Source organism: Pleurodeles waltl, chromosome 3_1 (assembly GCF_031143425.1).
Source record: "Pleurodeles waltl isolate 20211129_DDA chromosome 3_1, aPleWal1.hap1.20221129, whole genome shotgun sequence".
Lineage (NCBI taxonomy): Eukaryota > Metazoa > Chordata > Amphibia > Caudata > Salamandridae > Pleurodeles > Pleurodeles waltl.
In genome coordinates this window covers 1,645,656,434-1,645,682,757 of record NC_090440.1, presented here as the reverse complement: position 1 = coordinate 1,645,682,757, position 26,324 = coordinate 1,645,656,434, and the positions used below count along the sequence as shown (strand labels likewise).

The window sequence follows — 26,324 nt, the reverse complement described above, 5'->3', positions numbered from 1 at the left end:
GGCGTGAACATTATTTAATGATTTTTAATCCTTTGTAACATTTTATACAATTAAATGTAAAGTAATGTCACTAGATGGTGTACTGCATTTTAAAAATGGCATAAATTTGACTTTAATCCTATCAAGCAATGATTTAAAGAAAGGCTCATAAGGATTGATAGCATGTTTTAGCATTTGATATGTATAATTGCTTGCTTTAGTGTCCAACTCCTCTTTTTACTTTGTAAGAGATCCAGTTATTGAACTAGAGGGCCAATTATTTATAAGTTTGCCAGGAAGATTTGTTTGTAGTTTATAAACCATCCGTTCGTTTTGCGTTTCCAGCTTCCATAGTGTAGGACATTGCCATAGTTTAAGCATGTCAATATATTTTGAAGACCAACATTTGTTTGATCAAAAATTACAGTGTCATCTGCATACATTGATAACTGGGTTATATATCACCTGAATTTTATTTTGGGGGGGGGATGGAGGAGGGGGTGGCAGGCTAAAGAGCCTGTATGCAAGTTGTGATGTCAGCAACATAAAAGTAAAAACAAAAAAACAATTAGTGATAAAACACAGCCTTGCTTGAAGGCCGTGGAATTCAAGATCCTTTTTGACAGGGATTTACCATCATCCAATTTCACTTTGATCCAAGTGTTAGTGTATAAGACCTGAATGGCCTTTAACAAACTGGATTAAATCTGCTGCCCAATTAATTTTCTCTAAAATATATTCCGGTCGATTGTATTGAAATTCATGTTAAGGTTGATAAAACAAACTATGAGAAATGACGTCGATGGCATTAGCCGTTTCCTTGCAAGTGTTGACAGTGTCATGCCATAAGCCTCTCTGAAGCCTGTTTGATTCCATGGAATCAGTATATGTTCCCCCGACTAGCGTGTTGTTTGTCCTCCACATCCATCTATGCTATCATTCGGTAGTTAGCAGGAATGTGCTGTGGCTCCTTTTTGTGGAGAGGGCAGAATCAGCCCTGTGAAATAGCCATTATTATATTGTGGGTAGAGCCAATTAATTAGTATCCAATTTGAGCAGGTTAGCCCGAAGTAGATTTGGCCCAGGAGCCCCATCAGCTTCACTATCTTTGATTGTAACAACCACAACTTTTCTAGTACAACATGGAACTGTTACACAAATGTCCTTCCTTTTTAAAACCTTTATTTTTCAGTTTTACAGTAAATAAACATAGCAGCAGCATAAACATCAAACACAAAATGTGAAGAATAGGCAGAGGGGGAGACTGCCCGGGTCACAATAAGCAATCATATGCCGATATCTCAGTCATGCCATTCAATGACAAACATTCACCTGCTCCCCTTCCCGGGATCCCAACCAAAGGCAAGTCATCATACAGCTCCATCTCTATAGCGACTGCTCGGAGCGGCCTCAGGGGATATGCGCCTGTCTCCAAGCTCTAGCCACACAGATATATCTTCTTTTACATTTTCGCCCCTCCTACTGAGTCGCATGTGGGCCTCTTCTGCTAATGGCCATTCAGCAACGTCCCTGTGTCAGTAGGCTATCTCTGGAGCCTGCTGCCTCATCCAAGTAATGGCCATCCTGTGCATGGCAAGAACCAGTGCCAGTTATAGGAATTTGTAGGTCATCTTACGGCCTTTAGGCCTTTGGGAGTCTCCCAATAAACAGCATTTTGAAGTAGACACCATCTGTATTGAGGTTACCCTTGTAAGTTTATCCACTGCTGTTCTGCTTTCCTACTTATCTCGTATCAGAGCTTACAGAACCTCTCTGGAATGCACTTCTGAGTTCAAAGAAGACCTTTATTGTTGTTAATTCTTCCCCACCCACAAGTTCTTGAGAGACGAATTAATAGATTTCAAGCACACAACGTAGTCGCAGCAAGAAAACAAAATATATCACAGTACTTCTCAGTTGCAATGTACACAGCATATATATAATATATAATATATGATTATATTAGCAAAGCATAAAAGTCAAAATTCATCACCGTATGAGCAAGTAGGAGCTATCTTCAGCTTCAGCTTTCTGGGGTCTGCAAGTTGATGATTCCGGTCAACTGCGAGAAAGAGATTATCTACCCACACGGGTGACTGGCAACTGACGCCTAGTTCCAGCCTGAAGTCAAGCAGATTCAAATCCAACTCACTGTAGCCCTGAGTCATCCTTACAAAAGCGTGCCCCCTCCTCTCAGACTCGGGAAAACTATGCAAGCCTTTGGAGACTGGCCAGATCTCCTAGACTTCTCCTCTTCCCAAGCCTGAGCAGAAAGGAAAACACCAAATGTACTCTCTCTTATCAGGTCTAGTCTGGTGTGAAGAAAACAGCTTGGTCCATCTTGTGGAAAAACACAGCTTGGAAGAATACAGACATCTGTGATGTTTCAACTGCAATGTCTAACTCCACGTTAAAGCCAATAGGCAGCTAACCTAAATATCAAATATAATGTTTAATGTCATGTCAAAGCCAATAGGCAGCTGAGCTGAATACAAAATGTAATGTCTAATATCATGTCAAAGCCAATAGGCGGCTAAGCTGAATACAGAATATAATGTCTAATATCATGTCAAAGCCAATAGGCAGCTAAACTGAATACAGCATGTCAAAGCCAATAGGCAGAATACAGAATGTAATGGCTAATGCAATGTCAAAGCCAATAGGCGGCTCAACTGAATGTAATGGCTAATGCCATGTCAAAGCCAATAGGCGCATAAGCTGAACAAAACATACAATGTGCTACTGGTGAACATTGAGCAACAAATATGCGCAGTGGTGAAACACAAAGTCATTGGTCAAACACAATTAATAGCATCACAACTGCCTGGTCCCAGAGGTTGTGGACTGTGCCGCATCCCCAAGTCAAATTGAGAAAGTAGGCCTGTTGGAGCTTCATCAGGGGCAGCTATTGGTGTGGATCTGTGTTATCCAATGGAGAGCTACAGGGATGAATTAAGTGCTCTGCAGGAAATTGTATTGCACCAGTTTAAAACAGGCATTACACAACACTGTGTGAGTGAGCAGGCGCATGCCCAGTCCTCATCCTGCAGAGGCGCACCCAGGTCCTCCTCCCAGGCCACCTGAGCGCGTGGCTGACCACCCACAGCGTATGTTCATAATGCTTTGTACAGCAGGGATATCGTGCCTTCCTGATTCGCAGGACTCCTAGTGGCGGATGCCACCGGTGCTGCAGGAATGGATGCCATGTCTTCTTGGCCATTTCCACCTGACCGACACAATGCAAAAGGTTTACCTGGTGCCAATGCAAACTCAGTTTGAGCATCCTCTAAATAAAGTGCTCAATGGGGTACAAGACCCCTAGCTGTTCACAGCCTCCATCCCTCCAAGCCTGGAAGAGCATATTCTCCGTCATGTGATGGATTGCCGCCTGTATCCACACCAGCACCTCTTTGTGCAAGGGGGTGCATTTCAACACCACAGTTGCCAGATCTTTGCCGTCTGCTGTACTGAGAACAGGAGGTCACCCGTGGCTCCCACCCCTTCCATTAATATTGCTGATAGCTGCCCTGTATCGACTGTTCCTGCCAGCAAGCATTTCTGCCAGTTGTCCCCTGGATCAAACCACTGTGCTGCATCTGTGTGGCTTAATAATGCAGGTCTAGTCGTGGCGCTTCCAGGCCACCAGCCACATAGCAGCTTGTCAGGGTGGACAGGGGCACTATGCTGTGTTTACCGGCCCATAGAAGAGAAATGAGAATCAAGTCCAACTATTTTAAAACCCTGGCGGGCAGAGAGCAAAGGGAATTTTGGTGGCGTAAAAAAAAGTGGCAGCAGCACCATCTTGAAGTTTGCCATCCAACCTACCAGCGCCAGTGGGAGCGAGTTCCAGAAGGCAGCAGAGGCCCTCAGGGACCACCCTACCAACTTTGAGACGTTGTTGTACCCTGGAGTGTTTTACCATTACCACTAAATACCTGAACTCCCCCTAGCTCCTGGCACAAGCCTACATCAGGTAGAGACTCTGCCGGAGTCGCAACCAATGCCACCAGGAGGAAAAACTGAGACCTGCTTCGATTAATCTGCACCCCACAGAAGACTCAGAACCCATCCAGGAGTTGCAACATGATCCCTGGGGATTCACAGGAAGAAGTGAGATAACAAAGGCCCTTCTTAAAGCTATTATTACTATTTTCATCTGCTGCTTTGTCATTTGACTCACAATATAATGCTGTAGTATGTGCCTCCCTTATGCTAGATGGATTGCTGTTTCCTATCTTATTTGTGCTTGTGGGGTCTGTTAGATTTATAAGTGCCCAAAACTTCCTCGACTTCTTTGGTTTTACAAATTGGCAATGTTACCCCTTCTTTCTCTTTGTGGAGTCGCTTAGTCTCAGACATCTTTGTTTTTTAAGACATTTCCACGCTTTGTAACATTTCATTTTTCTTACCTCCAGATTACTGTCCTTCATGGCCTGCCATGGTTTTTAAGTCTTTATTTTTCTACAGCTTGGTCGAGAACTAAGAATTGGCCTTTTTGTCAACTATTCCCAGAGACCTTTACCCATTTATCTTTGTGGTTATACTAGATGTTACCTCATTCCGTAAAGATACGATTGCGAAATCTTTATTTTTGTATTGTTACCACATCCTTGAATATTAAGGTCGTGCAGTTCAGCCAATTCTTAATTTGTGAGTCATTACCCCATTCTTCTTTTATATTTGGACTCCTGATTGCTCACTTTATCCGATTTAGTTTCTGAAAGCCTGTAAATTCACCTAAATTTAGATTACTGTAGTGGCACTTTATTTCAAAGGTCAATCCAGTACTTGTCATAAAGTGTTCACTATCAAAGGTGTCCCCTATTTTAAAGTTCTTTTTGTATTTGAAGGCTTCCAAACCTAGGAAGTGTAATCAGTTGTTTTCGCACTGTGTTCTGTTATTCTTGTGGATTTCGACAGGTGTATCTGACCGGAATCTGCCATTTAAACTGCAAATGCCCATGCAATGTAAAAGGGTCACAAAATTCTTGCTCTGTTTTGTGTATTTATTTTGAAAGTACATACTCAAATATGCCAAAGATTGACCGTTGAGCATCAAGTTCATCATTAAATGGATTGTCATCTAGTAGATTCATAATACAATTCCCAGTTATTATTAGTTCTGCTCCTATATTTAACTCCCCCTTAGTTCATCCAGCTGGACTTTGATATCAGATATTGCTTGTTTCTTAAGTTCTAGAAGTGGATTAACATAAATATATAAAATGACCACTGGTGTATGCTCTGAAACGTTTTTTATGTACCTAGTAAAGGATGTGTAAATCTGGGTGGTCTGTTAAAATTGACGTGACCATGACATCTAAAGAAGTCGTTATGAAAGTGGCAAGATCACCAATTAAGCGTCACAATTTTTCTTCTTTTTGAGCTGGGTATGTATCCACAGAATGCAATCAATTATTATTGACTCTTTGCACAGCAAAAACTATTGTGTGCTTTAATTAATTTGTGGGCTGCAGTGATTTTTATTTTAACCATGTGAAGACCAGCCATATTCCAAGAGGCAAATTAAGGTTTTTACTTAATCTTTTTTCCTTGGCACATTGATTAAGATGTTTTGTACGAACGAGGGACAGATCTTTGTCGGACGGTGGCGTTGGTAAATAGTGGTCGGTCCAGCTCATTTTCTTGCTGTTCGCCCTAGTTCCTGTTACTGAAGCTGTTAATTGTCAAAATCTTATTGAGCTTACATTCCACTGTACTTGTATTCCAGATAGTGCTGTCGCCTTGTAGACTTTTGCAGACTTCTTAATATAGGCCCAACTGTATCCAAAATTTGCCTGCACTTGAATACCTGATGTTAAGGAGGTTAGTAATTAATAGTTTTGGAGGCTTCTCAACAATAATACTCTAATTTTCAAAGTCATCCATTTGTGTATGAACCAAATGTTCATTCTCATGGCTGTGCCTGTGTGGTAAACCAACTTTGTCCATGTCTTTTGAGTTTAAGAAGCATAATGCTGGGAGAACTTTGAAGAGTTGTAATAAGTTTCCTCTGTTAAGGATATTAAAATGTCCTTTACATCTATATTGGAGGGAAATTAAAACAGTAAGCTTGCTGTGGCTTTATTACTAGCATTATCTTTCTGTAATCTTATGGTCTCATCATTTGATTTTTCCTGTTAATAAAAAGGTTGGTGATCTCGCCATAGTTATGCATCATCTTGGGATCCTGTTAGACTTTGAGTTGGTATCTTGGTCTGAGGCAGCACATATGTCATACAAATTCTGAGGCGTGTTATTCCTCTGTTGAATATAGAGGGAGCAATGTCATTTTTAAGACCTTAATTTTCACTTGATAGGTTATCCTTTCCTCGATTTGTTTGTTGATGGCCTTAATGTGCACTGCTGGTCCCAGTGTTATTGCCTAATTTTTATTACTATTTTGCATGTTAATGTATTGTGCTTTGGGGAGTATTTGGGTATTAGTTTCTAGTGGTGTACTAGCATACATTTCATTTGCTTCCACAGTGTTTTCAGATTCTCAAAGTTCTTGGATATCCTTTCTTTTGAGAACTATTTTACCTTCTCAGTTTCTTGGAGTTATTCTGTACTCCACTGATTATTTGTTGAGTGAGTCTGTGTTGATAAACTAATTTCTCTATTATATTGGACAACTTTGCTTTTTATCATTTCTGCATATGAGTTGTGTACTGCATTCTGAGAAGGCTATCCCTGATTAAAAAAAACTTTTTGATTGGTTTATCTGCAATTTGCTTATTCTTTTCAGAATCTGCATCGGAGTTAAAATTGCAACTGGGAAACACCACACTAACTGGTGGTTTCTTCAGCCCTGATTTGTTTTCTGAAGTACAGTCTGAAAATTATGTTTCTGTTGGTTCCTCAATCTCGACAATCACACATACAAGGGGAAGACACTGACCCATGGGATGCCTACAACCCTGATCCCATCCCCTCAAATGATCCTGATCTTTACCCCCTGTACTCCCCTCACCACCAGAAGACACTACATCTTATCAGCGGGTAATTGCTAATGTAGCCACCTTTCACCTTATGAAGCCGTACAATGACCCCATTGAAGATGATTTCTTGTTAAACACCCTTTTCACTTCGCATCGGGATGCACAATACCTCTCCGTGCTCTCTGGTATGCTCAGACATGCAGAGGATATCTTTAAGGAGCCTGTGCGTTCCAAGGTGATCACTCTAATGGTGGGCAAGAGATACAAGGGAGCCCCCTCTGACCCATTTTACATCAGGGCACAGGTACCACCAGACTCCATAGTGGCAACAACTGCCTGTAAACGGGCTAACAGCCAGGTCACCGGGGACTCTCCTCCTCCAGCAAAGGAGAGCAAGAGGATTGATGCTGTAGGGAAGAGGGTGGCCGCACAGGCTGCAAACCATTGGTGCATAGCCACTTAGCAAGCCCTTTTGGCCTGGTATGGTTGGGCCCATTGGAATGAGATGGAGGAGTTATTACAGTACCTCCCAGAGGAACACCATAAGCGGGGACAACAGATTGTCTGTGAGGGTCAAACTATCACAATTAATTCCATCCGGTGTGCCCTTGATGCAGCAAACACTGCAGCCCTGGGAATTACTACCAGCTCCATGAGTGGGTTAGTGAGAACCATATACTTGAGAATGCTCAGGCAGGATTTAAAATGAAGGTTAGCACACTTGACCAGGACCTGCCCTTCAAGACTGTGTGCTGGAAGTATGTCAAACTGAAGCGGGACCATCTATATGTAGCTTTTATTGACTTAAGAACAGCATTTGACCTGGTGCCAAGGGAAAGCTTATGGAAGGTCCTGGAGGACTCTGGATTTTGAGGGTTCTTCACTATGGGACTTATGCCAGGGTTATATGGCCTATGGAGGAGATAAGTATTAATCAAGGAGTAAGGCAGGGCTGTGTTCTTGCCCCCATGCTTTTTAGCCTTTAAAATAATGGAGTGGTCCAATAAGTGCTGACCTGACGTTCTCAAGTCAGCTGGAATTCCAGTCCTCATACTAATGTTTGCTGATGACACTTTGTTGCTACCTAGGTCTCTCCCAGGTTTGCAGTCAGAATTGGACACTTTTTTTTAAAAAGATGTCTTTGTAGATAGGGGCTTAGAACGTAATTCAGTCAAATCTAAGTTTGTCTGTCAGTCCCCATCGGTCTTTAGAGGGAAGATGCTAATAGGTGGCGTCCCCCTAGAGCAGGTCACACACTTTGATTATTTGGGCATTAGAATGACAGATATTCTGTTGTGGGGTTCCCAATTTAAGAAAAGTGTAACTATTTTGAATCAGAAGGCATCCGCAATTGGGAGGAAATATAAGGCTACTCCCGGGGGCTCAGTGTCCCCTGCCCTTACTCTATATAGAGATGCAGTAATGCCAGCGTCCATTTATGGAGCAGAGATTTGGGTCTATGTGGAGGCAGACACTCTTAAAAAGGACGAAAGCAAATTTATTGGGGCCCTTTTTAATCTTCCAGTGAGTACCTCTTATACCTTTAAGATTTGACATAGCATTGAACCCTATCCACCTAGTTACCTAGCTTAATCCCTTGACATACTGGGCTGGGCTGTGGTCAGCTCTGGAGTTAGCCCAATATAGGGAATCGATAAAGGAGCTAATTGCCTGTGATAAGCAAGTCTGAGCCCCCGGTTGAAGCATGTTAGAGATCTTCTTGTTAAGCTGGGAATAGGTGAATTATGGACTGCCCTAGATGAGATAATGAAAATTGATAGACAAAAAGTGAAGCAATTGTTTTGGAAAATGTTCTGGAAAGATTGCTCGGAAGGGAGTAGAACATGAGTTTTTTAACCATAATTGTCTACCCAGTTTTGTACCCAATATGAATAGAATATTTTCTTTTCAAGCGAAGTGTTTATATGTCCAATTTAGGTGTGGTACTCTCCCTTTAAGGACAAATAATTCGAAGTGGGGTAGTTCAGGTTGCACTACGAACCATTATCCACAGGCTAAAGAGACTGGGCTTCACTTCCTTTTTTTGCTCCCACTACTGTCCAGCAAGGATAAAATGGATTATTGCGGTTTGCATACTCGAGGGTGTGCAACTATATTGGGAGGCAATGAGGATTTTTAAAAGCTGTACAAAGGAATAAATAGCGTTTGCTGTCTCACTATTTACTTTCGGCATTGAACTCACAAGCAAAAGTCTTGCACCAACGGGACATGATTAATAAGTAGCTACACAATTAGCAGTTCGCAACTGGTCCAGGCCTTGAGAGTTTGGGCAGGATTGAGAATCAGACACCTCCCCAATCTGATCTCCATCTCTATTTGGCAGCAGCAGTGGCGCAAATAAGGTGGATGTTAGTCTGGTCAGTTGCAATTGAGGGAAATGGGTGGCCAGGGAGTAAAGACACCTCAGGCGCAATCTTCATGGACACCTGGGCAGTCCTCTTCTGTGGTTCAACCAGTGTTGTGCCCAATTCAGTGCCTAATGCACTGCGTTTCACCCCCCCTTAGCGCTCCTTCAGTCAGGCAACCAGGGACCACGCTAAAACCTTGCTGCTACTCTCACCACACCGCTTGCTGCTTCGCCTCCTTATAAGTCCATATATTTATGAATCATTAATCCATAGTCTATAACTAGGTTGAACTTTCTAAAGAAATGCAGTAACTCTGCTTGCACTATGGAGAGTCCTTCCAGTATAAAAATGTGTAAACATATTTGCAAAATTTAGCTGATTGCTGCAAATACTTGCAGAAGCCCGAAAGCAAGACTGATGATTCTCTGCTTTCAAAATAAAGTGTACACAAAAAATAGCAACTGCAAGAAAAGTGCTTTGCTAAACGGTGTCATTTTGGGTACCATTCTTTGAGACATCATTTAATGAATTGTGCATGAGGCATGCTAGGTTTTCCCAAAAATATTAATAATGAAAAACTAGTTTGACCCTTTGGCTGCTTGACCCCCCTGCCTCCCCCCCCCCCCCCCTCCCCCCACCACACACCCACACCCCCTCAAGTGCTGAGCCGTTTTTTTTTTGCTATCTGAGGTAGTTCGCTCTTAGGCCTCCTTAACTTTCAGTGCCCATAAGCTATCCATGCCAAATTTGTGTCCTTTTTTTTTCTAGCATCCTGGGGATTCTAAAGGTGCCCAGGGCTTGTGGATTCCCCTGGAGGGGACTGAGAAAATAGTCAAAATATAGCAAGATTTTGATTTTGATTTTTTTTTTTGGTGCAAAATAGGGGGAAAAGTGCTCCAGATAAGTGTATGTTTTTTCCCCCTAAAAATGGCATCCACAAGCAGTTTGATGCCTGAAGTCACTATCTTCCCAGCTTTCAGGACCTTGCAGAACTGAGTAAAAAAAAAAAAAAAACTCATTTTATACCACAATTTTATCATTTTTCTAAGAGTTAGCCTATTTTCCCTATTTTTTGTGCTCATAACATATTTTCAGTTTGTGCTGGAAACCATTGTGAAGCCCATGGGTGATCCAGAAAAGCTATAGATTTCTGAAAAGTTTACAAAATTCTGAATTCAGCAAGGAGGCAAATGTGTAGTTCCCTCCCGGTTTCCCAAGATAAATAACTGCTGAAATAAAGAAATATTGAAAATTAGTAGGAAAAAACAGCATTTGTGATATTTTCATTTGCGACTTTTTGTCGCCATGGTGATTGCCAAATGCAATGTACCTTTATGATGATTGCTGGGATATATAGGATTTGTAGGTTCTCCAAGAACCCAAAGTACCAAGAGCCACCAACTGAAGTGCACCATACCATGTTTTTTTTATTAAGTACTAAGTGTAGACCAATTCTAATAGGCATAGTGAAAAATGGGTATCAAAGAAACATATGTATTTCTGAAATGGTCACAAGATATAGAGTTTAGGAGAAGTGGTTATTTCTCTGTATTTGTGGGTGCTTGTACTCCTGTATGATTTGGAGGGTATTTTTCAAAATGTCATCTTACTTATACAATGGCTTGCATTTGACAGGCACAGATGTAGCGAGATCCAATTGGCGATGATAAATGTTCTACTGTTCTATGCTCCCACAATCCTCCTGATCAAAATGGTACCTCACTTATGTGGGTAGGCCTAGTGTCCGCGACAGGAAACAGCCCAAAACGCAACATGAACGCATCACATTTTCTACTGAAAACTGACCCCCTTTTTCGAGTATGGGTAGCTGTAGATTTTGGACCCTAGCTCAGCTGGCACCTAAGAAAACATAGCGAACATGTGCATTTTTGAAAAATAGACACCTAGTGGTATTCAGGGTGGGCTGACTTGTGTGGCTCTCACTTGTTTTTGTTGTTGCAAGAATCCCTTGCAAACCTCAACCGTAACGGCCTGAGCTGGTGACTTTAGAGCTGGGTGGTCCAGATTCGAATCTCGGCGTCAGCTCGACATCCTATGATTCTGGGCAAAAGACTTAATCTCCTCATGCCTGCAGTTAAGCGCCATGAGATCCTCACGGGTGATTTGCTGCGCTTTAAAAATCCTGGATTTTTTATTTTGACTAAAAGAAACACATTTTCCCCACAGTTCTGTGACGGAAAGTTCTGGAAACTTTGGAGAGTCACAAACTTTCTTCCACCTGGCCTTCCCTTAAATCTCCTGATACAACTGCTACCTCACTTGTGTGGGTAGACCTAGTGCCCGTGACAGGAAACGGCCCAAAACCCAACATGTATGCAGCGCATTTTCCACCGAAAACGTAACCTCTTTTTTGTGATGTGGGTAGCTCTAGGTTTTGGACCCTAGCTCAGCCGGCACCTAGGGACACAAGCCAACCTGTACATTTTTGAAAAATTGACACCTAGGATGGTGTGACTTGTGTCAGTCTCTTTAGGTTTTTTTTTTTTTTTTTTTTAACCTACAATGCCCTGCAAACCTTAAACTGAAATCACATAATTTTCTTACATTTCCTTGCATTTTTCCACCGAGAACTGTCCCTCTTTTTGTGATGTGGGTAGCTCTGGATTTTGGAAACTAGCTCAGCCGACACCTAGCCAACCTGTATATTTTTGAAAACTTGACATCTAGGATGGTGTGATTTGCGTTGATCTCGTTTTTTTTTTTTTTTAAACTCACAATGCCCTGCAAACCTCAAACTAAAATCATATAATTTCCTTACATTTCTATGATGGAAGCTTCCGGAACCTGTAGGAATCCACAAAATTCCTACCACACAGCATTGACCCACATGTGCTGATAAAAAAAAAGCTCCCCGATTTGTGTGGCTGGGCCTAGTGTTGCAACAGTTAGGAATATAAGGCACATATCCAATCAATGTCCACTTCATGTAGAATATCCAGTCTTAATTAGTTGCTTCTTGAATTTCAGCCATCACTTGCTAATTGCCACCAGCACGTGTTTCGTCAGGGGTGTGTGTACCCCATGACTTCATCAGGGCTGCAATTATATATAACAAATTTCCTATCCATCTTCAAATCATACTAACATTATTGACAATAGATTTATAACACCTCTTGTGTAAAAAGTGGGATCCTGCTATAGTTAATGACCATTACTATTTCACGCCATGACAAACTGTGAACCACTGCAATGTTGTAGTGCACCCATAAGATATATTCTACAGAATGATATATTTCCATAGAAATTAGTAATGTTTATATTCGTTATCATGTTTTACCCACAGAGAAACAACACATTGATGTGCATGCATACACAAGTGCAACTCTATCTATTATCATACACCTAATAAGTGTAAACATAAAATACACCGACCCTTGACCCACATCGAATACCTGTAGAATCTTTTCTCGTATCCTTATTGTTGCCACTTAGTACTTAAGTCTCGTTGCTGTACTAGTCTTTTCTTAGTTCTCTATCTCTTCTTGATATATTGGCTCCTTTTTCACTCAGTAGTAATGTTCCATGTTTTCTATAAATATATTTAGCGTTTAACCATATTGAATGTAAAATAAAGACATCCCCAGAACTTCCCCATTAGGTTTCAGTATGTTTTTAGCATAGTTCTATCTTATACCCTCTAAATACATCAATAATATGACTCCATCTACGCTTGATTGTGCCATACTTCTATATGTATTTATTATATTGTCACACCTATATGTGTACATTAGATTGTTTCATCTTGTATTCTAAAAGCGGTAATTCTTCGTGTTGATATTGATACGCTATAAGTATCTAAAAATCAGACACGTGACCCAATCCATAGCGTGTCTGTCGTTTCCCTTCTCTATTCCGGTAAACATTTGTCTGAGTACCGTTGTGCTAAACTGGATTCCTCAGATCTGGTAAGTCCCCGCGTATACAATGTGTACCCATGAGCTCCCCATAGCTATCGGAAATTATCTCTGTACCATTAAAGTGAGCGCCAAACTGAAATTCGAATCTGTGTCCCCTCACCTGATTTCTGCATCCTTTCACAGCCGTGAGTACACTTCCTGTGTTGATATCTGATTCGTTGTCTATCTCTACCTATTTAAAGGCAGCTATTCAGGGAGATAAAAATAGGGCTCCAACTATCTTAAATAGCAAAGTGATCTTGATACCGATACATAACTTGTAATTGTAATTTATTAGTTGATGTCAATGTCCATTAAAAATTATCCCCTTTGTTGTGAGTATATAGGGGGGATCTATATGTATGTTACAAGACCTACCTATATGTATATCAAACACTGATCTACACTAAGACATATCGACAGCAATTACACTTGTGTATCCATGCACATATTTATGAGCATCCATGCCCATATTAATGAGTGCTGACTTGTATATTCTCTATGTACCCAGTTGATGATTGTTTGCCATGACGTGTATTATCATTAACCTATTAAACAACCATATATATATATATATATATATATATATATATATCAAATGTATTCCTCAACTACATCACATCAGTGCATTTCTTATCCATATAGGAAGAAGGGAAAGAGAAAAACAAACCTCCTCAATTCTTATTGCCTGTTACAAAAAACACGTGTATTACATTACATGTAATGGTTTCTCATTACGTTCCAAGGAAATTTTCAAGTTCTGAGTCAGTGTTGAGACCCTCTTCTACCTACCGCCGGCAGTTTCATAATCCACAGAGATTCTCTTCTCCTTAAGTATAGTTCTCTGTTCCCTCCCCTGTGGTCTACACATATTTTCTCAATCCCAAACAATTTTAGGTTTTGATTTGCATTGTATGATTCACATATTCTCAAATGTTGCACCATAGGATACCTTTCATCTCCCTGTTTGATTGCCCTCACATGGTCCCCAATTCTGACATTTGAGACGAAAAAGTACTGCCCACATACATGCATTGGCATTTGCATAGTATTATGTATACTACAAAAGTAGTCCCACAAATAATATTGGATTGTATTCTGAAGTAGTGACTATTGTGATCCATAAAGTCCTTTTTTTCTTGCCATGTCCATTTACATACCCCACATTGTCCACGTAAAAAAAAAAAAAAAAACTACCCTGTTCCGTTAACCAATTATCTTTCCTTTCAATTTTCGGATAACTAGTACATATGAAATTTCTTAAGGATCTTCCTCTCTGATATGTTATTTCTGGTCTTTTAGTTATACAATCTGCCAGTGTCTCATCTTGTCTTAAAATGTTGCTTGTGATTTTCCTCAACGTGTATGAGGACTCCGTGTAGTCCATAACCATCCTAATCCTATCTTGGTGTTCATCCTTAGTTCTATTTTTTCGAGATAGTAAAATCTCATCTCTAGTCACTTGCCTGGCCTTCTGTTTCGCTCCCTTAATCACATGTGTTTGATAGCCTCTTTGCTCAAAGCATTGTCCCATATCCTGCACACATGTATTAAAATCCTCAGTTTTGCTACAGTTTCGTCTTGTCTTATCTCCCCATTGGGGATTGCATGAATCTGATGCTTGGGGTGTGCACTTAAGGCATGTAGTACAGCATTACATCCTTCCCATCCTTCCTATATAGTCTGCTGTGGATTTTGTTATCTGAAATAAACAGTTCCACATCAAAAAACTCTGTTTTCTCCATACTATGTTGATGGGTACATTTTATATTTGTCTCATTAGTGTTCAAATATTCACAGAATTCCACCAATTGTTCTGTAGACCTGTCCAAATCATGACAGTCATCAATGTATCTTCCCCAGTATAGGATATAAATCTGCCATAATGCTGCCCCTGAACCCCAGATCCACCTCTCCTCAAACCATCCCTTAAAGAGATTTGCCTACGAGGGACAGAACCTGGAGCCCATGGTTACCCCCATTTATTATTAAACAAAAAAGAACACATTCTGATTCAAAGTCAAATCCACCATCTTCAGAATCATATCTGTATGTTCCAATAAACTTGCCGACCTCCTATAGATCATATGTTTTAATGCTCGCAAACCCACTTCGTGTTTTATGCTGGTGTATAGGGCTACTACATCTAAAGTTACTAGAGTCATACCACATTCCCATTGTATATCTGTCAACAAACTCAAAATATGTTTTGTATCCTTAAAAATGATGGCAAATTTATCACTAAGGGTTGTAGGAAACTGTCTACAAATTCTGATAACTTTTCCGTTGGTCCTCCAATCCCAGAAACTATTGGTCTACCAGGGGCAAATGTGAGATTCATGTGTATTTTAGGAAGTGTGTATAGGCATGGAAATCTAGGTCGATCCACTCTGATATGTGTATTCATCGTCATCCAGCAGACCTTTTTGATGCCAAACTTTTAGTAGATTGTTAATCTTATTAGTTAAACTCATAATGGGATTCCATGAAAGGCTCTCATAACAATCTTCATCCCTTAATTGTCTGTATACCTCATTGTCATAATCTGCCCTGTTCATTACCACAATATTTCCGCCCTTGTCGGCTTGTTTAATGATGATGCGTTCATCCTCCTATAACAGTTTCAATGCCTGCCACTCTCCCTTATTGAGATTACTCGTAGTCTTTGTGTCTATCTTTTTTTGTAGCTGTTTATCTAAGTCCTTGCTCTCTAATCTGTAAAATATCTCAATATTGGTATCACTTCCCATCCTCGGTGTCCAATTAGATTTTGTTTTGAGACCACTTGCTTCATGTCTATCCGGTATAATGTTTAAATCATTGAGCACTTTTATCGCCATTGTCGGAAGATCCTCATATTCCGAAATGGATAGCAGAGCCGCAGTATCATGTATGTCTTGTATGGATAGGTCACTTTTTACCAATCTCTCCCTTGTTGTTGTTACCTCCTGTCCCACCTGTTGCCTCAATTAAAAAAAAAAAAAAAAACTCTTCAATTTAAGCCGTCTAATAAATTTAAATAAGTCTATTTTGTATCTTCACATATCACCCCTACTCGTTGGGCAGAAACCCAACCCCTTACTCAGAAGTGATAACATCTCCGTCAATAGATGTTTTATTAGATCTACTCATCACATTTAGCCCCTGATCAGCTGATGTTTCTTGACCCTTTTGTCCCAAAATCTTGTTCTCATGCCCCCCTTGTCTTGGTGAACTTCTTCCTCTCTGCTCCCTCTGGGTTTTCCTGTGAGCTCTCTTCTTTGTTCCTGATTCCCCTGTTTTATTCTCCACATTTCTTGTAAAAAAGTGCTATCGTTAGTGGGCACTCCTCTTTGCCTTGTCGTTACTCCCCCCGTGTTACTTTCACTCGTTGGGCCTGCAGTAACTGAAGATGAACCTATTGATGTTGAGCGTGCTTGTGTCTTCGACCCCTTAATTAGATAATCATATTTCCTTGCAAATGTGAATACCCTACCCTAGTGTTGTGACAGGAATGGATCAGACCAAGGGCAATGGACGACTTTGTGTGGAGACTCCTATTTACTTCTGTTGGATCTGTTCCTGTCAGGGGGCTATTTCCCCATCTGTATTTAGGGGTCCAGTTGTTAAAGTCACAAAAGTGCGTACCTGGTATACATCCTTGCATTAATGCAGATTTAAGACTTTCATAAAAACAAAGCATTTACAGAAGTAGACCTGGAAACCATTACAAAAAATTTGTGAACTGCATTTTAACTTGAACAAAATATGCATTTGAATATTTGCTCATTGAACATCTGCTAATTGTTTGCTAGCTCACTTTTTTCCAAGACCCCGTTTTTTCACCCCACCCTAGAAAACGTTTTACCCTTGCCAGGAGTAAATTTCCAACCTTTCTCAGCATGGGAATATTTTTGAGAAGAGCTGGTGAAAACCGTGCAAGTTTGTAGGTGTGCACAGTGTCTTCCAATCCTTGAACTAGAACTGTTTGCTACTTCCAGACCCAGTATGTAGATTTGTGCAAAGCTGACCAACACCGTCCGGTCGCATGGACTCAACATCACCCCCCATGCCGACGACACCCTACTCATCTGTTCGCTGTCAGAAGAACCCTGGACATCAAGGTATCTATGCGGAAACAAGTAAACAGTCTCGTCCACCTGCTTCCACACCCTATGCATGCTCCATAAGATCTTGAGGTGGCTCCCAATCAACACCAAAAGGACAGTCACTTAAGCCCTTCTCACCAGCAGGCTGGACTACGGCAATACTGTTTATGTAGGAATCACTGCATGCCTCCTGAAGAGACTACAGACAATACAAAAGTCAGCGACAAGACTCGTCCTTTACCTCCGCAGACAGATTCACATTACCCTGCACCTCAGGAAGCTACACTAGCTCCTGATCCGGAAGAGATGCCAGTTCATGATGCTGAGCCATGCATGCAAAGCCCTGCACAGGGAAGGACCAGCACACAAGAGCAAATTAATGACCTTCCACCATCTGACCAGACACCTGCGATCTGCCTCCTTTTCCTTGCAGCCCTCCTACCCCCAGCAATCTGCCGATCCAACAGCAGAGGACACTCCTTTTAGCTGGTGGCCAAAGCCTGGACCAACCTTCCCCTGCACCTCAAGAATTCCGCATTGCTCCCGGAAGTTTGAAAAGAACTCAAGGCATGACTGTTTAAATGAACAGAGCACTGCGAAGAAGCTAGCAACTCCAGTGCCTTGAGACCCTCACTGGTAATTTGCTGTGCTTTATAAATCCTGATTGATTGACAAAATGAGGACATTGCCAGAATAAAAATCTTGCTATGAATCCCGACATAATTATAGAGGCTATTATCAGAGTTCTGATATAATGAGAATGCTGCCATAATGTGTACCTTGCTGCATGGCACCAAAGTAACAAGTAGATTTTTTCCCCCCTCCTTTTCAGAGTAAGGATGTTTATGAAGCGTGCTGTCCATTGGACAAGCAGATATTTTATACAATTCCACACCACTGCTGACCAGATCTGCAACATCTGTTTTCTTGAGGGACTGGCATATTTGAAGGGACTATTGGCATGTTGTATTCATCAATGCATCATCGTAGTCATGCTGACCACTGGTTGAAATCAACCTACAGCAATAATTTGCAAGTAATGCCAAATAAAGTTTGATTCTGCAATTTCAATCTACCATCCTTTTTCGAACGACAAGAATCACTGGAGGTGAGCTTAGGGCACTGGTTGCGCCAAACAAGTTTACAGAAGGCAGTATTTACTTGAGTGAAAAGGTAGTATCCAAAATACATGCTATTTATTATTAAAAAAGAACAAGCACAGGCAAAGCCAATAGATCTGATACTGGCTTTTTCGTTAAACCTAATAGCTTCTGGGCCCTTTGTTATAAAAAGAAATACTAAGACATTGGCTAAAAGCACACATGTGTTTGGGTTTTGCCTTTTGAGATAGTGGAATGCAGTCACTCACAGTGAAGCCAATCAATGAAGTAGCCCCTTGTGCTGTATACTGTATTGGGCTGAAGAAAGATGTGAATGGCACAACAACAGACCAATAGATGACAAAGGCAGGCTCAAAGCCTCTTTAAGAATATTACATGTATAATTTAGTAAGTACAAAAGGTCCTGGCTAACAGTAGACCTTGAGAACAAATAGAGGTAATGCATATATTTCAAACAGGGCTATTATCCATGGAGGGAATGTTTACACCGATACAAAAAAGAGTTTACACTTTTTTTGGAGCCACTTGTAATTAAAACAATATAACTCTTCATACTTCTCATTAACAAAAACACCTAAATATCTTAATTTTCTTTGAGTGGTCCCCCGAGATAAGTGAAAGAGGTGACAGTTTATTCCTTCGAGCTGTTAAAAAGAAGTGTTTCGGTTTTATGAGGATTCATTTTGTAGGCCCCTTTTGTGGAAATTTTTGTATTTAATCTAAGTCACACTGAATATTCTCTTTATCAGTTTTCACATACAAAGCAATGTGGTCCATTTATAAAAAGTTTAGATAAACCATCTAAAGAGGTTTAAATCCCGCAATTAGCTTGTATAACAATACCAATTGTCTGTATAACCATAACTAATAAATGAGACATTGGGAACCAGGTGAAATAATAAAGGCTTACTCTAATAATCAAAGGAGTTCAAGCTCCGAAAAATATAGTTAAGAATATCATTTTTCTTCCCATTTTGATTTGCAGTGTAAATGTTTCTATAATGTTCCAAAAACCTTCTGTGTCCTTTCTTGGTTGACAATTATTTCCATTGTATTTGAATTGCTTTTTGTTGTGTCTAACCAAGAAGTTCCCCACATTATTTAACTACTTCATACCACTCTGACATGGTAGCCACATTTACTTGCTCACCCTAGTAGTAATCAACTCGTGAAGATTAGTTGACTGCTTTCCAGTTTACCTCAACTTCTGCCAAGCTAGCTTTGGCTCCAGTTTTTGTAAGAAGGCACTCTTTTCTTTACTTTGATTAATAGTATGACATTATCCTTTTGCATTATGTTGCTTTAATAGCATCTAAAATTAATCTAAATTCTGCACTTTCGTAGTTAATGTAAGATTGCCCTTTTCAAAACATTAGTGTATGTGAACCACTCATCATTGACCAGCAGTTTGTTCATTTGCCATCTGAAAATTATTTGTAGTAAGAATTGTTACTATTTCTTGCTTAGTACACATTTGAAAAACAATTTTCAATTGGCTGCACTGGTTTCATGTTTTGTGGGTTTAAAAGACTTTATTTTAACATCAGTATATACTAATAGAATACTAATAGAAGTGAACAATATTATAAAAAATTGTATGATCATACTGTATTAGAATCTTCTAATAAATAGCTAAACATTTATGCTTTTAAGGGGGGAGGAGAGGACTGGTTTCACTTTTGAAAAGGATTAAGTTTAAAAGCAGTCAGTGATGTAGTATTAAATCTCTTTGAGGAGGAGGAGAATTCTTTGGATTCCAGGTTATGTCTCCAAGGGGCCATAATATCAAAGTCCTCCTTTGTGCTTTCTATTATAGCAGAGACATTTAGTCTATTCTGCTTTCTGTTAGAGGCATAGCTCAACAGGGTGTCTAAAGTGTATATTGCTCTTCATCCAGCTCCGATTGGACCAGTAACCTAATCTCTCTACATCTGCCCCTCATTACAACCTACAGGAGTGCATCATAGCAGTGCAAGTTCTACATATGTCATTTATGTAGTAAGGTTTTCTTAAGGTAAGTTAAAATCTTATTTCAATCCTCACATAGGACTCCACTTTGACCTCTGTTTTATTTTTCATTGAACATAAGTAAAAGTCTTAGTACTTTCCTCATATAACAATACATCTGCAGCCATCATTTTGTCAGAAAGTGTGCTTTTTGTGATTTAGTGTAAATTCGTTAAGCGGTTTCTGAGGAATTAAGGTTCAGTAGGTAATGGTATTTGGACAGTAGGTCTTGCAGGAGTCTGACAGGAGTACGGCTGAACTGCAAATTCAAAATTAGAATTATCTCATAGGCTGAGAGAACTTTTTTCCTCTGACTGGCATCTCAGACCTGCGAAACTGAGCAAACTGATTAGGTGACTGCAACTAAAACAGAGATGTGGATGCCATTACAGGGCCTGGAACCTGGTCCCTTGGTCTTCTTGTTTTAAAACAAAAAGAAAAGAAAAAAAATATAGCGGGTCAAGGTAGGGGATTCTACTTAAAGTTATGGAAGGGAGGGGGGGTCATAGAGGGACACGACCCACTGGCACAAAAGACTGCTGCATTGTATTCCTGCTGTAGCCAATGTGGACCCCTGTGTGGTCCTCCGGGACTCAGAGTTCACACATGGGTCCGAGTTGGCACCTTCACAACCTTCACCTTGAATAGAAGTCCTCTTTGAAAAATTACTCCCTTCAGACATCCAATCCCCATTAGGTGGCCAAACCACTACTGCGCACACCCGTATCCTTATACAGAAGTCTTCTTGTAGAGCCAACTTTGGTTCCAGCACAACCCACTGCTCTGATTCCTTTCTTATTCTTTTGCCTGATTAGGAGCCTATACCTATAGTGGTCACTGACTCCGAGCTGGCTTTGACTCGATCAAGGCCGTGCTTTTATTCTGTGGAGCTGCAGCCTGTAAACAGTCCTTCAGACTCTAACGCCTGGTAAGAGCAAGGTATCAGAGTTCATACCTTGTATCAGCTCTTTGTACCATGTTCCAATAATGATGATTGCACAGAAGGTTCTTCAGTGCCATTGTCATGAGGCGAACTGCAGAGGTCCTTTAACTGAAGCTCCCCTACAGTGGAGGTCAAAACCACCATTAATAGAGGTCTTAATGGATAACCTCTTGGGCAAAGCCATGTTCTGGCCCACCCAATTAATAGATGGGTAGCCCGTTGCCACATACTGGCACTGAGTGAGCCGGGCGTCTTGACACAACACCCTATACCTGGGAGCCTGGTGGTCCAGGCATCCAGCCATAGAGACAGCACTAATGCCCTTTCCAGGCCTGACCATGAGTTCAAGAGCATGGAAACATTTGATAATAACATATTTTCTTTGGCTAGTCTTGAATTGCTCTCAGTTAATACTTGCTGTCCTCTAGACCACCACAGTCATGCCTTATGGGATGCTGTGGGTCAAATCAATCCAACTGTCCCTGGGGACCTATGAGCGTCTTTAGCCATGACCAGACAGGACATCAGGATTTGGCAAAATTTGGTATGCAGTTTGGACTTTAGACAGTTGACTGTTTGTGGAATTCAGTAGACATGAGTGTGGTAGGCACCACAACTGGATGGGGTATGTGCGCTTCTCTGGGGATGCCCAGGCATCTTGGTAGACATGACCTTTGATAATTCTCACTTTTTTGGTGAAAAAGAGCGACCCAGCTCTGTAATGCTTTAAGGAGAGTTGTGCCACAGCATGTTTCATGGGGCTGCCTGCCCTGCTTGACAATTTCCTATGCTGTTTTGCCCGTTTTGTGGCTATGCCAAGGGTTTTTAATACCACCAACACCAGACTCACTGCTGCTGAGGCAACAGTCTGCGCAGCCATTTCGTGACTGTGACACCCAGAGACCATGTTCAGGGGGTCGGGGACAAAGTACATCTAGTCCTCCTCCCCTCAGACAACATCAACAAAACCGCTTTAGAGTGTCATTTTCAACACACCCCCACAGAGAATCAGTAATTTCCTATAGGGGTAGCAAGATATAACCTTGACGCACCTGTCATTTAGCTTGCCAGGCATCGCTATGCCCTCTAATTCCTTTCTGCTCCACTGCACTGGCATCCCTGCCACCCATATCATTGTTGCTGACTGAAGTACACATCTGTTTTGTGGCAGGAAATGCAGGCTCTTTTGCCCAGTGGAGCCGTAAAGAGGGTTCTGTTCTCAGAGGTGGGAATTGGATGCTACTCCTGCTACTTCCTTATGCCAAAGGACGATGGAAGCCTTTGTCCTATTTTAGCTCTCCACCCTCTCACCTCCTTCCTGCAGAAGGAAAAATACCCATGCTAGCTCAGGTCAGGTCTGCTCTTGATCCCAGAGACTGGATGGTAGAATTGGCGTACGTCCATGTCTGTCCTGTAGGCCCACAGGTTACCTGTGGTACACAGAGGACCTTAGCAGTGCCCCTAAGGTTTTCATGAAAGTAATGGCAGTGGTCGCAGCACATCTTCAGAGGTCAAGTGTGTCATTCATTCCGTATCAAGATGGCTGACTATTGAAGGCAGTCTTGCCTAAAGCAGTCGTGGACCCCTTAATGAGGACTGCAAACCTCCTAACATCATTAGGGTTCACTATCAACGTGCTGAAGTCATGCTTGGCTCATTTACAGACCGTCCCATTCATCAGAGCTATCCTGGCTATAGTACAGTTTCATGCCTTCCCCCTAGAGTGGAGCGTTCGTGACATTTAGTCTATAATTCTGATGTTTCATCCTCTCTGTCCTGGATCTTGGTGAGGAAGGAGTGGAGGCTGCTGGGGCTTTCATCCGCTCTCATCCCGATTGTCCAACACTCAAAACTATATATGCAGTCTTTAGTGGGCACAGCACCAAGGGAACTTATCTGATTACATTCAGATTTCAGAGGAGACTTTGAAAGATCTGCAGTGGCGTCTACTAGACCTCGACTTGGCCAGTGTTAGACCCCTCTGCTTACACAACCCAGAGTGGATAGTGGGCATGGATAGTGGAGACCATCTGGGAGAAGTGGAGATAGAAGACTCTGGTCTCCTGCATAAACCAGACTCCACATTGATCTGTTGAAATTCTGAGTGATCCACTTGGTATTTAAAGCATTCCTACCCTCCATTGAAGGGAGGCTAGTATAGGTACTCGCACACGACACCACTGCCATGTGGTACTTTAACAATAGGATGGGGTGTGGCCTGGGCTCCTGTGCCACGGGGATCTGCACCTTTGGAATGGTAGGGCTGACTAACTCACTCATTGACACCTATTGGATCAAGAATGGCAACTACAACCAGAGGTGGCACATGGTGTTTTCCAGCAGTGGGAAGAACCCTGACTCGATCTTTTTGCCTGAGTATGTGTTGTATTAGCAATTTTGCATGCTAGAGTTCCCAAGAAGGCTCTGTTTGTGAGACGCCTTCTACCTGCGGTGGAGGTCGTAACTCCAGTATACGTTTCTGCCTCTACCCCTCTTGTCTTGAGTTCTGAAGAAGATCAAGACCGGACCTGGAAGGTGTAAAATCCAGAACTCCTGGCCCTGAGCATCTGTCCTACAATTGAGCACACACTTAGGGTATGGTCCTGATCTTGGGCCTCTGCAGCTCCTTTGATCTTCCTCCCAAAGTTGTTGATGTGATTCTGGCTGCCAGAAGTGTAGTCGTACTGTTGGCTCTGTCAAAGGCTATTTGCTGGCCCTTTCCTCTTGTTTGAGGCTGACTGATCAGTTGTCATTGTTTAAATCAACTGTTGTAATGAGAATTATTTAAAGTTTACAACACGTTTACAAAGCCCTTTGTGTTTTTTGCATGAGTGAGCTGCTTGCACTTTCATTCCAGCTGCTCTACACTACGTTCTTTCCAGACAAGCTGATAATGAGAACTCGTGGCTAAATTCCTGCCGAAGGAAGGTACGCCTTCCCACTGTGTGCAAGTTGTCACTCTTAACTTTATTTGCCCCACCTCACCGCTCCAAAGAGAAGGAGAGACTACCTCATTTGAAGAGCAACAGAGCGGTCACTTTCTACACTGATCATACCAAGGACCATCGGGTGGACGATCAACTTTTTGTGGGCTTCCCTGGAACAAAGAAGGGTAAGGCAGCGCTGAATAGAACTATCTACATGTGAATAATTATGTGCCTCGATATCTGATAGGTGTTAGCTAAGAAACTGAAGATTGAATTGAGGGCTCATTATAGTCAAGCCAAGGGTGCTACTGCATAGCTAGCATTTGGAGTGTCTGCCCTGGATATCTGGTTGGGTGCTACGTGGGAATTAGTGCACCCATTCACAAAGTACTATTGCCTTGTCAGTCAGATCCATCTTCTGAAAGGGCATTTTACCGATTTGGTTCTACAGAATGGAGTAGGTACTGTCACTTATTAAGAAGATGAGGAATCTGTGGTTAGAAGTATCCGTCAGCAGAACAATTTACTGTCCTTTGGTAAAGCTGGATCAGTCATCTAACCGCAGATTCTTCAGACTCTTCATCCTCCCTGTTCATCGAAATAGACTTTATTCCCTTTAAAAAAAAAAAAGTCCCAACCTAAGATCTGCACACCAGTCACTCAAAGAACTGTACATCCGAGGGCATGGATAAGTCGTAAAAAGCAACTGATGGCAGCATGTTTGGGTTGTGCTTATACGCAGCACTGCTCGCCAGTTCTGAAGTGAAATTACATCCATGTGGAGCGACACAACACCAAATACCAGTGCACAGGAGCACTGCTCTTGAACCTCTATATCCACTCCATACCTGGTGAACAGTCCCAAGGGGAGGAATCAGTAGTTTTGTAGTTTCCACCCAAAACAGTATTACTGAAGGTAAGCAACTTTTTTGTCACATATTTGGAGTCCTGATTCTTCTTCATCTTTTTGAGGCAAAGGACCAGGTGTATGCTGAAAGGAAGTTGTTTTCTTAAGTTAGCTGTTAAAATAAACTGAAGGGTGAACAGCCAGTGCGTTTTGTTGTGCGTTTCAAATGGGCAAATGGGCAAACTGCAGTGGTGCTTTAAAAAATGCAGGCGTATAAGGTGAATTGAGGTGTGTGTGTAGGTGACTATTATCGGAACTCATACATTCCGGTAAGAAGCTATGATGACTAATCAGGGTTACAAATAAATATTTTTTTCATTAGTCATCATAAATAATTGTATAGGGTTAGACTTCTCCTGCTAATATGTAGACAGGCAACAATATAGGCTATGAACCCCTTTAGAAAATCAATATTTTCACTGTTGTAACTGCTAAACAGTTTTTATTGTGGGTGCAACTTACTTTGCCTTCATATCTCCTAGAAATGTCTTTGAGATTCAGACATTAACATATGATGAACGTTTTCTAAGGATTTCATGGATGATGTTTTTCAGAGCTCATCTGGTGTTGGTTAGTTAGAAAATTGGTGTTGATAAAATTTGGTAACTATTGTTAACTGTTTATATATCTCAAAGCTAAACTTGTCTGTGGAAAGTTACATGCCTTAGATGTTGTTACATGCAAGGTACTGACTAGACAGAACTTCTAACAAAGAACAAGTCTTTCCAAAAAAGGGCATGGCTGGATGGCTGGTTTTCCATTTAGTTGCAACTCATTTAGTAACGCTCGAGAGGACCAGATTGCAGCCTTCATGTTTTCCAGAATTGTTGAGTGCAGACATGCTTAATTTTGGTGAACAAACATTTCTACAAAGGCTTATCCTTTGCTTATTTATGTGTGAGGCCAGATCTTCCCTTACGTTGTGTGAACCTGGTACCACCTGTGTAGGTCTGTAGGAAGAAAGGCAAAGAAAAGGTGGGAGGGAGAGAGAGGGAAGGAACTGAGGGACACCAATTTGTTTTTCCAAATAGGTGCACAAATTAAGTGCCACAAGTGCAGCTATTGTGTTCATGTTACACCCTCAATTTTTACCAATTTTGCACAAACATGATGATTTATCTCTTA

General features: G+C 41.4%; 1 protein-coding gene across 4 annotated transcripts in view; it reads left to right on the top strand.

Annotated features, from left to right (window-relative positions):
- Positions 1-26,324, top strand: part of LOC138285437 (neurabin-2-like) — a 464,888-nt gene that overhangs the window by 109,042 nt on the left and 329,522 nt on the right. The gene's annotated exons all lie outside the window — the stretch shown is intronic.